Below are 14,427 nucleotides of genomic sequence, written 5' to 3'. Positions count from 1 at the left end.
ATTGTTTCAATTTGATGTCCTTGATTACTAGTAAAATGGAAGTTCAGTAATGTTACTATACATGGTTTGTTTTCCCTGTTCTGCAAATTACCTAAATATTTTCTTTGCCCATTGTTTTACTAGAATCTTGCTAATTTTTATCAGTTTACATGTATTTTGATATATTTAGCATGTTACATAGTAATCATAATTATATACATTTGATTCTCATTATCTTTATAAAGTCACTGCAAACACTGAATTAGCAAATCCTGAAACTTTTTTCCTGGAGAAATACATTTAAGTTCCTGTTAGCCTCTGTCACATTTTTGTCAACAAATCAGTACATACTTTGTTTATGTGTGTGTCTGTTTTAAGACACTTTTATACATATATATATATAGATAGATAGATACACACATATATATACATACATATATACATACATACATACATACATATATATGATTCGTTACCATTGAACTGAATGCCAATAGTACTATATCTTATGACTGAACTAAACTTATCTAACCCACGTATTTTCTCCATTAGGCACATCATAGCCTTCTTTCACTCAGGAACACTAAACAGGAACTTAACACTAAGTTTCAGGAACATCTTAAACAGCAAAATCACCAAACAAAAAGCACAAAAATGTGAAAAGCATAGAACTAAATACACCACGAAAAGTACACTTATTTATAGTATGAGAGCTGAAACAAGAAGGCAGAGAATTGCCTTGTTGAACCTCAGCTGGGTACATGAACATTATGCAATTCAAATGTTTTGCAACTCTGTGCATATCCATGAATGACCATAAAAACACCACACGTATTGATTTGGGGGTTATGAATAAACTTTAGCAAGTTGACAAATTTGCAAATGTAGAATCCACAAATGAGGATTTACTGCATTTGTCATATTTGTTGCACAGATTTCATTTGTCATTTGCATTTTAATTTTGCTCATGTTTAAGATTGACAGAGGTTTTCATTTGTATATATGCAAATATATAGCCCTTCCTTTTGTGATATATTATTTTACACCTATGCAAAGAGGAAATAATTTATTCACCTACACTTTCTTCTATTTTTAAAATCTTCAATATTCTCACAAATCTCTTTCATACACCTGAAATTCAGTTTGGTGGATGCTGTATCAAATCTTTTTGGAAGGTAACAAGCAAACCAATCACCAATCAATGAACTTCATGTTTTGAAAGCTGTATTACTGACCCCCAATGAACTGACCTCCTAAATACAGGTCATCCAGTTCTAGAGTATCTAAGAAGCTGCAAAAAAATGGAAAAACAAGGGGAAAAGTCTAACGTTTTCCACTAAACCAAGTGTTGGATATCAAGAAATGAGATGGAGCTGGTGATACCCTACAGCTCCTTCATGGCTGCATTCTGCAGTGAAGTGGGGCCAAATATGGGGCTAGAGGCCAAGTCTCTACCAGGAACTACAACGAGCCAAATGCAGTTCTCTCCATGCCACAAAACACTATTTCTCAGAGCACTGTCAAGAATAACCTGTGATGGAGTCACCTGAAGTTTTTGTTAAAGCAAAGTTTCCTGGGCCCCATTGCAGACCTAATGAATCCGAATATTGGTGACTGGGTGCCCAGAGTCTCCACTTTTAACAAGCTTCCCAGGTAAAATTTTTGCATACTAAGATTTGAGACTCACTGCTATAAACAATCACTGGTTCATGATTTGGGGGGGTCAAAAATATGGCTTATCAGTAGTATCTGCTGAAAGACTTAGGAGGTTTAGTCAACAATATACATAATATGAGTCAGTGGTGAGATATGGAAACCCAAAATGAGCTAATGCACACACAAATAAAAGCATAATTCCTAGAATTAAGGAGGCTATGGTCTTTCTGTTTCTCCACACCATACCAGGATACTGTGTTTAGCTTTAAAACACCACACCTCAAGAATGATAAAACAAAAATATGATTATGTCCTCAGAAAGACAACTTGGCCAATGGAGAGGTTAGAACCCAAGACAAATGCTGAATTATTTTTGATCATTCCGACATCTACAGATGTCAAGTCTAGAAAATTGAATCATCTGTATAACATCACTTTCAACCTCAAATAGCTAAAGAGATTTCATATGGAAGAGATCCCTCTGCCTAGGCAAGGTCATCATGCATGTAACTTTATATACCTTCCCCTTGGCTGTTGATTTTCAAATCTGTATCCCCAGACTTGGTCATTCTCTTGAACTTCAGCCCTTCTGAAATCTCTGCACCTCGATTTTTCACAAGCACCTCAAACATTACATGGTTAAAATCAAATAATGATTATCCCCATTTTCACAGATAATGAATCTGAAACTCAAAGAAGTTAAAGAATTTCCCATGGGTTCCAGCAAAGAAATTAAACCCAATCTGTCTGAATCTAAAGCTTATGCTCTTTCCATTTTGCTTATGCTGGCTTCTATGGTATAAGGAAAACACACACACACACACACACACACACACACACACACACACACACACACACACACCAGGACTCTACATGTATATTTTTTTAGCTCTGAAACAAAGTACCAAGTTTCACAGAAGAGTTGGTCTTTCCTGAAAAACAAATCTGCTCTAAGAAACCTTAATATTAAATTTGATAGATTGCACTTAAAAATAAAAAAATCGCTGGTAGTATCAGGAGCAAAATTATTACGTGGAAGAAGTTGGAGAAGTCCCTTCCCCTCTGGATCACAGTTTCCTGTTCTTCAAAATAGATAAGCTTGTCTGCACTTTGAAGGTCTTTATGTCCTCTTACAGCAGTGCCAATCTGAGAGTCTATGGAAGACAGTGTTTTGTATAAGGTACAGAAATTATGAATAAACAGTCATGCCATTTAGCTTGTGTAATAGCTCAGCTGTGTTCCAACACAATCCTCCAGGACCTGCTGGACTAGAGGCTGATCATATATCTTCATATTCTCATCTACTCCAGGCACCCAGCCCAGCATGACATACTTATCCACACAGTTCTGACTCACCTCTGGCAATACTAGCTCTTTACTCAACTGGAGAAGTGATCAGGTAAAAAGCAGAAATTCTGTCACATTTTTCCCTACATATGGTTCTGATGTGCTCCCCCAAAGTCACTTACTAGCTGCATGACCTTAGGCAAGTCACTTAACTGCTCTGAGCCTCCATTTTCTCATCTGTAAAAGAAATGCTAAAAACACATAATCACCTGATATGAAAATTAAGAAATAATCTGTGTAAAATCACCAGGCACAGGCTAGGTGCTTAGTAAACAGTTCCTTCATTCAGTGTCACCCTTGGCTGGGCCACACCAGCTAACCCCAAGGTTTCCTTGGATTCACTAGTTATTCTCAGGGTTTACTTTCCACCTCTTCTTTCTGATCATCACCCCGTCCATCAACCAGACAAAGAACATTCAAGAAATGCTCATGGAGATTCTCTCAATCCACTGAACTGCAGTAATTAAGACTGCATTTGAGGTTTGTAGCAAAACTTAAAACCCTAACAGGTAGTCAGCCAGCTTCTGCTTAAACATTTCCTATGATAGGGAACTCATTTCCTTCTAACACAGCCCATTTTATCTGCAGTCAACTCTGCTATAACTTCTACCTAACAATCCTAATTTTACCACTTGGGATCACATCATAGAGATAAAATCCCTTTTCTTCTGATAACCCTGCAGATACTGAAAGACAGCAATCATTCCCTATTCTGCCTTCCAGGCTTCTCTACTTAACCTCTATTTTGTCTTTGTCCCTCTTTAAAAGATAACTGCCATAACTGAGCACAATACCTCAGGTGTGGTTCTACAAACTCAGAAAAGAGTAGAATAATTGCCTACCTTATTCTAGACTCTACATTATTATTAATGCAGCCAGAGTTTCCATTAACTTTTTTGTTAGCCATATTAAACATATACCCATGCTGTAGAATTGCTAGCATTCTTTTTAATTTTATGAAACTTATGCAAGCTGTCACATTTATTCTTACCACATTAATTCTGTTTTTCCCCCTTCTTCTGCCTCCCCACCCCACTCCAGTTCAAACTGTTGTTTCTCAGTCTGTTTGTGTAAGACACAGCTCCCTTGCCCATGCTGGTATTAATGAGCCTTGCACTCCCCCCCGGCTGAGGCAGTGGGTCACCAGTCATCAGTCAGCCGCTCACAGCAGCTCAAGGCAGCTCTTGCCGGCTGCTGACCACTCACGATGGCTGCCAGCCACTCACACTGGCTGCCGGCCACTCATGGCAGCACACGGCATCCCATGGATGGCAGCACACTGCAGCCTATGGCTGCTCACGCTGGCTGCCGGCCACCGGCCACTCCTGGCAGTACACAGTAGCCCACGGCAGCACAGCAGCCCGTGGCAGTCCACAGCAGCTCACGCAGACCTCCGGCTGCTCACGGCAACATCCGGCTGCTCACGGCAGCCTAGCTCCAGGGAGAGCCATTGTTCACAATCTTAGCTGTAAAGGGCGCAGCTAATTGGCCCACGTGGGAATCGAACCAGCCACCTCAGCGTTAGGAGCACAGCGCTCCAACCACCTGTGTCACCAGGCCAGTCAATTCTGTTATTTTTGAACCATTTTTGCAGTCTAGTAAATTCTTCTTGGATTCCTGGTTCCATCACCCAGTATATATACTTCCCCTCCTACTCCAGTTCTCTCTTAAAGGTTGATGAGCATACTCTTCTATATCGTCATCCAAGTCACTAATTAAAATGTTGAAACCAAGACAGAGCCAGTCACAGAGCCCTACAGCCTACCACCAGGGATCTCTCTTTGCAATAGTGAAGTTCAACCTTTTTTCCTGCCTTCAACACACCTAAGGGCCCTTCTACCACTCATTCCCATCAATCAGAGTAGCTCACAAATATTAGATAGCCAACGAAGGGCAGGCCTTCTAAACGGGAGTACTGTAATGAAGGAAAAGGCCTATGTGGTTTGGAAAAACCTTCATCCAGGTGATTCTGATAAACCCCTCAGAGAATGTGCTCTGACCACCGTACCCCCCACACTTCTTAATAATTCTTGCTCCAGAGAAATAGAATCAATAATTAGCACCCTTTGTGGATAGTTTCCTCATCTGTATGATGGAGCTATTAACACATAGCTCATACGGCTGTTGTGAAGATTAGATTAATGTATATAAAGTACTTAGCACAATGCCTGGCACATAGTAAGTGCTCAATAAATAGTAGCACTTAAAAAAAAAAAAAAAAAAACTATTTCAGAACCCCACTAAAGGAAAAATGTTCCAGCTCATGTTTCCCCTATCTTGTTCACCAGGATGTCATAAAATTAAAAATTTTTGTTGTCATGTGCCTTGCTGTGATACAGATACACTGCAATCATCACATAATTGTAGCTATTAGTCAAGTGACTCTATCAAAAGAGGCCACATTTCCAAGCCAACAAATCTGAATACAGGACACATCTCCCTATGGGGCTATTATAGCCACAAATATATTAAAGTTTCATTGTTTTGAAGTTCATGCTGTACTGCCTGACCTGGGTCCCATCCTCCTCACCTCTGAGTGGCAGAATCAGGACTTTCACATTCATGAAGGTCCACATCATTGCCCTCACTATTTCTTCTTTACCTAACCTGCTATTTTCAGAGAGGGTGTCAGAATCCAGATGAGGTAATCCAGGCTTGCTTTGCAACAGAATAATTTCAAAATGTTTGTGGCTGAAGGACAGATTGTGATACCCCACCCTGTTTACAGTGGGCCACATCTATCACCTATATCTCTGACATGATACTCCATCTCCCACCCCCCATTTTGAGTCACCACAGTTTATGATGCTGCATACCATATTTCAGGGCTTCTGGTGGCCACAGGTCCACGATGATGTAGGAACTGAAACTGGAACCAGGGATATCTGTGAGTCTGCAACACTGGAAGCCATTTTATGCTGTGGCTTTTCTGATTGTCACTTTAATGATAATCAATATATTATTATAAAAATAACAATGGCTCATATCTATATTGAGTTTTATATAAAGTACTTCAATGAACAGTTTCTCATTTACTCCTCAAAATAGTTCAATAGCTTCATTTGGGAAAAATATTGCTGAAAATTTTAAAAGAAATTGTCCTTATCAAGCTAAATGACCTATTATTTCCCCCATACATACACAAAAATAAAACCTGCCACACAATCTAGTTTAATCAAACAAAAATGTTACATGACAGCTATTTTGCTCCAAAAGGCATTAAACTCTAAGGTTCTCATTTTTTAGGGCAGATGATATTAACTTTATTTTATAAATGAGGAAAACAAGTCTTTGGGAGGTTAGATAATTTGCTCAAGGTCCATATAACAAACAGCAGAACCAGGATTCAAAACCTGGATTATCTGACTTCAAATCTCCTGATTTCTTTTTCTACCTTAACATTTGGAGGTGCCATTCAACTGTCTTGACTAAAATGGCTGCCATCCTCCCTTGTCAAGAAATAGGTAGTGGCTAACTAAATCCATCTTCCTAAAAGACATCTTTCAAATTACAGGATCCTAAGCCAAATTCTCTCACAAAAGGATCAATTTCCCTCCCAGGCAGCTACGTTCTTATGCCATTATAAGAATCCTTTCTTTTTTACATTATTGTAAGCAGCCATACAACCTTATCCAACTACAGAAAGATCTGAGACATACAGCACCAAACCAGAGCTCCAACCCCACCCTCAGTCTTGCAGCATTCTGTCACTCATCATCAAAACATCCAACCTTCTCACTGTCCCACTGCAGAGATTTTTAACAAATTAGTAATGATACAGCCTATAAAATTTTCATTTTTCACTCTCCATTTTTAGTCCCTTCCCTTCACACTGCAGTCCCCACAAAGCACAGAAAGACAACCACCTAGGAGAAATCCAAACATAGGCCAATTTCTACTTCAGCCAACTACAATGAAATAGATAATGAGTCCCAAAGGGAGAAATTAGATACTATTCTCAACCTACCACCTTCTTATACATCTCTCTTAAAAATTGCCACGTATAGCTTAACTCAATTCTAATTAACTGCCATTCACTTCATGTCTTACCTATTGCAATTAACTCTTTTCTTCAAGATTTACCAGTCCTTTCTTCTAACCTAAATACCATCCCTAAACAGCTAAAAAGCATCATGTCAATCCACAGTTAAAGGAGTGGGAAGTTTGTCATTCATGGTTTGGGACTCTAAATAATTGCAACCTAAGTTGAGGCCAGACACAAAGAATGGGCCCAGGGGCTGGCTTGAAGAACCAGGCATCACTGGGGCCACATATAAACCAGTCTCATTTCCAGCCAGATGGGGCTGCTAGATGGGATCATCTCCAATAATACTTCCCAAACATACCAAGGCAAAGCCAAAAATCCTGCATTACCTCCTCAAAATGGCCTCTCACCTTTCAAATATATATATATATATATATATATATATATATATATATATATATATATATATATATATATATATATGTTTGAGTGCAAACTAACCTCTTTTGAGCCTCCACTCAACCAACCCTGGCTCCTGTATTTTCCAGTCTTATTTGATCTGTTTTATTTCCTAGTTCTCATCTCAGTTTAAACTTCTGTAAGTACCTGATTCCTTGCTTTGGCTCGAATCAGCATCACCTTCAGCCATCTTCCTGGGTTTACCGACCTCAGGTTCCAGCTCTGCAGAATTAGTTTAAACTAGTCAAAATAGATTTAAACTGGACTAAACTTATTTTCTTTGTGAGAAAAGATCTGAACTTGTTAAGAGCAAGTTCTGACCACTTTAAACCTATTTGGGCCAGTTTTACATTGCTAATGCAAAAACAAGCCACTGAAGGGATCAAGATTGATCAGTAATCAGATGAAGCAGCTTCAGTCTGTTGAGAAGACCAGTGAGGGGTTCAAAAAGGACCTGAAGCTAAGGACCATACCATTTGTGGTAGTGATGCTGGAGGGGGAATCAGAAAGGACCTAATAGTCTGTGAGGTAGGATCAAACCACTATAGACCCCGGGGGAGGAGCTAAAAGAAACTGATGCTCAATGACGCAGGATTAAATCATTGGCCTGAGACAGGAGGGGGAAAGATGCTGATGCTCTCCAGATAGGATCAAACTACTGACATGTATAGGGAACTGAACAGGGATGCTTTTTTATAAGGTATCATCAAACCTCTCTTGGGTAAGGATAGAAAGAAGAAGGGAGAGTAAGAACATAAAGGTCCTAGGAGTCTGTGGGACAGGATCAGACTACTGTGGAGGGTTGGCAGAAGGGGGGATGTTTTTCTAAGAAGCAGGATCAAACCACTGTGGAAGGGAGGGGAGCAAAAAAAAGCTGAAATTTCTTGAAGCAAATTTAAATTCTTTTTAGTAAGTAAAAGAGGATATGATATTCTGTAAGACAGAATTAAACTGTTTTTATAATTAATAGAGGGTATTTACATGTATTATCTCATTTGCTCTTTACTGCCCTAATGGTTGGGTCAGACCATCTTCTCACAAAGGCCTCTGCAGTAGCTTGCTGAGGGCCCCTGATGGTTGCTAGGCAACAGTGTAGCAGCTGCCTGATGAACCTTGCCCTTTTGACATTAACCCCTTCCAGGGCTTCTGGAAGGGAAATACTATGTACACACATGAAAAAACTGGGGAGCAAATTGAAACAGTATCATCAAATGCTAGGTGGGGAAGAGTGGGAGATAACCACACAGCAAGTAGTTGAAAAATAACAGCTATGTAGAAGAAGCAAAACTCACAGAAACACAGCCCTGTAGACTTAGAAAGCATCATGTCCAAGCCCCCACAAGACCTTTGAGTCTTCCTATGACATACCTAACCAGTGGTGCTTGAATACATTTGATGAAAAATGGGAGCTTCTAACCTCCTGGTTAGAAAATGGGAAACCTATCCCATTTTCTTATAATTCTGGTCTCTTTATTTTTATTTTGAGCTAAACTCTCCCTCTTCCATCATTTCCACCCAGTAGTCCTGAGTTCTGTCTCTAGAGCAGAGGTAAGCAACCTAGACCTTGTAGGCCACATCCAACCCACTGCCTATTTTTTCATAGTGTGAGCTAAGAATGTGTTTTACATTTTTAAATGGCTGGGGAAAAATATTTTGTGATATATGAAAATTACATGAAATTCAAATTTCAGTCCATAAATAAAGTTTTGTTGGAACACAGCCATGCTCATTCATTTACATATTGTTTATGGCTGCTTTCCTGCTACCACAGTAGGGTTGAGTAGCTGAATCAAAGAACTTATGGCTCTCAGAGCTTAAAATAGTTACTATCTGGCCCTTTACAGAATAAGTTTGCTGACCCCTGATATGGAGCAACACAGAATCAGTTTTGAATAAGACACTGCGTGTATAAGAATGTAATGGGAATGCTAGATATAAAAGAGAATCCCAAATTCTCAAAGAGAGAGAAAGGTCTAGTGCCAAAACCCTCAGAGCCCACAAATAACTTTAAGCCACTTCTCATGGGATTCGTGGGATAAGGAATAGATTTAGACTGTATGGAATTGCTGGGAGTCTCCGAGAAGAATGAGAGAACAGCTGAAAGGGAAGGTAGGGATCAGAATGTGAAAGGCCTCGAATACCAAATACAGTTGCTTGGACACCTTGAAAGCAATGGAAGAGCCACTATTGTATTTCAGATTGGGATAGGGTTGAGTGACAGGGTAAAAGGACTTGAGGAAGATGATTCATGCTTCCAGACATGACCCTAGTTCTATTTCAGCTCTAGGCAAGTTGCAGTGATCTGAGAAGTTCAGATCATTCTGGTCAGTCAGGTTCAGAAACATCTCAATATAGGTATCACAATCTGAACACAATCTGGTTGGAGGCGAGGATCCTACAATAAATAAAAAATAAATGCTGAATCAGTTTCCAAGGATTTCTGCCTTAGGAGCATAAGAGGACCCTCATCACATCTTTATCTGATTCTTACTCACTTTTCTGGACACAAATCAACCATATGTCTTCCAGGGATCTTGCCTTCTTCTGAACTCCTTTAGCACTTCTTTGTACCACTCATGTGGTCCACACTCTACCCAGTTTAATACTGAAATAATTTCTTTCTGAAAATAGCCTGTTTCCCCAGAAAGACCTTGAGATCCTAGAAGAAAGGAATCCTAACTGATACCTCTCTGTGTTCCCATAGTATCTGACTGGTTGGTAAAGATATTGATCCAATGACCTAGTGCTCTCTCAGTTTAGAGAGGCCCTCACTTAGGGGACTTCAGATACTTTGAGAACTATGTCATCTTTAGGCACATATCCACCTTTCTAGACTGGATAGCCTGGGAAGAGGTGAAGCCTAAATATGTATTACACTCAGTCCTGGGCTGCAATGACCATGCAAAGAGGAGCGAGCTCTTTCTGGGTCTGATGCTACAAAGACACTGGCTCACCATCATTCTTGCCTTCATGAACTTAGGCCTGAATGCCCTGGTCAGGAAGACAAAGCCCACAGTTCTGGCTGCCAAGCATCCGGTCCCATTTTCCATGGCCTCTGTTGATCCTGGACCCAGCCTTAAGGCTGGACTCAACAGATTTAGGATGAAAATAGGCCCTTGGCTGAGAGGGATGCCTTTCCACAAAGTGCTCCTTCCCCCAACGGCCAAAGCAAACGCCACTGGCTGGGGCTAAAAGCCAGCCAGCCTCTCCCGACCTCTGCAGGCCAGCACCAAAGAGGCCTAGAGTCAACAGTGCATGGACAGGTCTGCTATTTTATTCCTTTTCATTCCTCAAACATCAGATTTCCCTTAAGTGAATCTAAACAACCAAATAGAACTAAAGTCAGCTCTAGCCTCTAGGAAAATGTCAAAGATCCCCCATAGGCCTCAATTGCGAAGAGTTACGGATTCAGCATAGCCCCCATCTCCACTCCCCTCAGCATCTCAAGCATGTTCAAGCCCACAGGCCACCTTCTGGAGTCTAAGTTGATTTCCTCTTTGATTCACTGGTTGTTTAGTAGCATGTTGTTTAGTCTCCACATATTTGTGTTTTGTTTGTTTTTTCCCCAGTTTTCTTCTTATAGTTGATTTCTAGTTTTATGCCATTGTGGTCAGATTGATATGATTCCAATCTTCTTGAATTTATTGAGGTTTGTGTTGTGGCCTAATGTGTGACCTATTCTGGAGAATGTTCCATATACACCTGAAAAAAGAAATGCGTATTCTGGAGTTTTTGTATGAAATATTATATAAATGTCTATTAAGTCAATCTGGTCTAATGTAACATTTAAGGCCATTATTTCCTTATTAATTTTCTGTCTGGATGATCTATCTTTTGATGTGAGTGTGGTATTAAAATCCTCTACTATTATTGTATTCCTATGAATTTCTCCCTTTATGTCCATTAATATTTGCTTTATATATTTAGGTGCTCCTATGTTGCATATGTAGATTTTATGATTATTATATCCTCTTATTGGATTGGTCCCTTCATAATTATGTAATATCCTTCTTTGTCTTTTTTTGTTTTAAAACATTCTTTGCTTTAAAGTCTATTTTGTCTGATATGAGTATTGCTTGCCCCAGCTTTCTTTTTGTTTCTATTTTCATGGAATATCTTTCGCCATCCCTTTACTTTCAGTCTGTATGTGCCTTTCTATTTAAAGTGAGTCTCATGTAAGCAGCATATAAATGGGTAATGTTTTTCCTGTGCTCCCTTAGGTGAGAGGGAGGAGGAATGCAGGAATGAGTTATCAGCACCCACTGTTCTTGCTCACTCACAGGCCAAGCTGAGTTCAACCAATCATTTTTCCTGAATTCAGTAGCCAGCCTCCCTTTGTCATGGTGGTGCATGGGCCAGGTTTCAGTCACTGGCTAAGAGGGACATGGAGAGAGGAAGAGGAGGAAGGGTAAGAGGAAGGAAAACGACAGTGGGAAAGGCCAGGCAGAGACAGAGGGAAGTATTTTTGATCTGGCATACAGAAATCTTTCTGAAAGAGTGACTTTTGGCTGATAACTGACAGTGGAGGAGTGGGAAAATTTTGGCTGTGGTAAAGCTAGAAAATGACACTGCGTTGAGAACGAAGTTTTCTTGTCTGTATACATAGAAATCACTCTTCTCGCCCAGGCTGGGGTGAGTTGGTGCTGACTTAGATGAAACCTGTAACTACAAGGATTACTACCAAATTTCTCCTCAGGGACATTCAACATCTGAGTTGAACTACTAAATGAACATCCTCTTTTGTACCCAGGTTCCTTCTAATAATAATTGCAGACATTTGACAATAATAAATAGCATGTACTTAGCACCAACTGTGTGCCTGGCCCTGTTTTATTCTCAAACTGTGCATCAAGGCACCCCAGGGTACCATAGCCAACTCACAGGGGTACTGTAATATATTTTTAATTTTTGAAGGAATCACAGTAACATCTGTAAGACACAGTATGACCTACTACTACTAAGTTTTTTTGCACCCAATTACTTAATAAATAGAAGTGTTAAGTATTTCTTTTGGCTTAGGGGTGCTGTGAAAACAATTACTGACATACTAAGAGTACAGCAAACCAAGAAACTTTGTGAACCTTTTCTATATACATTACATGGATTATCTCATGCAATCCTCAAAACTTTTGAGGTAGGTCTTAATATTGTTTCCATTTTATAGATAAATAAACCAAGTATCCAAAAGATTAATTATTTTGCCCAATTAAGTGATGGAAAAGCAGAGATAAGAACCTACAAGTGGCAGACTTTATAGACTGTGTTCTTAAACCATTTGCAACTGTCTTCTTATAATTAGCTTTATCCTCTATCCTCATTGCTTATGCAGGCTATGAAGAATGCCTTGATATGACAAGTGACATTTGTGTTAGGAAAGTAGTGTTACTGTTCTAGAAGCCCAGAATTTAGTCTCTAAATCAACACACATACCATAAGAGGCATAGGAAAAGGGATGTCATTTTAAAACAAGAATTTTGCAAATGTGAGACATAAACTGAAATTGGGACTGCCTTCAAGCTATTTGAATTGTTCAACTGCTTTTTTTTTTTAACTAATTCTCAGGAGACCTCCCATGTTTCTTATAATCTAACTCTAAATTTTACTTATCCTGAACCACTAAGGTTCACTTTTGTGTTATGGTGTGAGAAACATTGCTCTCTACATTCAATCGATATTAATCCAATTCTCCTTCTTCTGATAGGCAGAATGGTGCCTGATAGGCCATATTCTTACTGTGAACTGAGGGCTCATGGACCAGAACCACTCTAGCCCAAGGCACATGCAGAATAACTACAAATGACAATACTTGGTCTGCTGTTCCTGCATCCAACACTGCACCAGTCTTGGCAGAAGTCAATCAAGAGGTTGCTGGGACAAGATGTGGGCCCCATTGAACCCAAACCAGACAAGTAGCAGCACAATAATGACGACCACAAATACAGCCAACTCTCCAATCAGAGTAGCACAAAGATAATTTCAGGAAATCCCACAAAATATACCCATTCAATTCTCTTCTCTTTGCCTCATCTCCAAGTCTACAAATCTACCAGAGGAATATACTTGTTTCACCTAAGGTCTTTGGCCTTTTTCAACTGCCAATTTCTCTTTGTACAGTAGTTACCCCTTCTTCTGAACTCCCACAGTGCTTTGTACATTCTTCCATTATCACTTCTCTTATTGGCTTGTGATTGTCTGTATGTGTCTGTCTTTTCCACTAGACTGTGAGCTCCTTAAGGGTAAGAACTGTGTTTTCTCAGTGTGTGGAATCCCATGGACCTAGCATAGTGCCTAAAAGAGAATGGGTGCTCAGAAAGTGTTTGTTTAAATAAATTATTTTTGAAATCTCCTCAAAAGGATGGGTTAGGCTTATGGGTTAGATTTTATGCTATTTTTAATTCTTGCTACCTCCTTGTGCAGTGGAAACTTTTAGGAATTGAAGATGGTGGTAGAAGACCTGGATTTGAGCCTGGCTTGTCCAATTACTAGCCATATATCCTTATATCCTATGTCCCTATATATTTGCTCAAGTCCTATAACCTCCCTGAACTTTAGTTTCTTCACCCTCACAATGAGGGCAATCATAAATATACCTCACAAGGTTGTAGTAAGGAGAAAATGTACTGCCTGAAACAGTACTTTGTGGATGCAATATTTTGTGAGAAAGTTGAGTTATTACATAATTTAATTGAAAGATGATTTTTTTTTTCATCGTTCTTTTTGCCTAGGGATAGAAGGAAATTCCTTCAGAGACCTGCAGAGATTGCCATTATATGTGCTGGATGTGCCCTGCGGGATTTTTCATGGCTGTAGGCCCATTCTTCCCACCCCCGTTAGTTAATAAACAGCTTTCATCCCTCCTTAGCCATCCTCTCTCAGCAATGTTCAAGGCTGGCAAATGACAGTGAGAACAACCCAGAACTGACTCTTAGAATCAGCACTAAAATGATATTCTTGCAGATGAGAGGCCTTCCACATTCAGCCACACTTCAGTTAATATTAAC

The 14,427-nt window shown here is 39.6% G+C and overlaps 1 long non-coding RNA gene across 2 annotated transcripts; it reads right to left on the bottom strand.

Moving 5' to 3' along the window:
- Positions 1 to 426: 426 nt before the first annotated feature.
- On the bottom strand, positions 427 to 7,853 carry LOC117024617 (uncharacterized). 2 transcript variants are annotated; one of them, XR_004423489.1, is made up of 3 exons: positions 7,574 to 7,853; positions 5,799 to 5,921; positions 427 to 2,789 (listed from the first exon to the last, which is right to left on the bottom strand). It is a non-coding gene; the product is annotated as an uncharacterized LOC117024617 (long non-coding RNA). The 2 variants fall into 2 exon arrangements; XR_004423486.1 differs by having other exon boundaries at positions 5,799 to 5,851.
- Between the last annotated feature and the right edge of the window lie 6,574 nt (positions 7,854 to 14,427).

This window comes from Rhinolophus ferrumequinum, chromosome X, assembly GCF_004115265.2.
Source record: "Rhinolophus ferrumequinum isolate MPI-CBG mRhiFer1 chromosome X, mRhiFer1_v1.p, whole genome shotgun sequence".
NCBI classification, from domain to species: domain Eukaryota; kingdom Metazoa; phylum Chordata; class Mammalia; order Chiroptera; family Rhinolophidae; genus Rhinolophus; species Rhinolophus ferrumequinum.
This window is presented reverse-complemented; position numbering and strand designations above follow the sequence as displayed.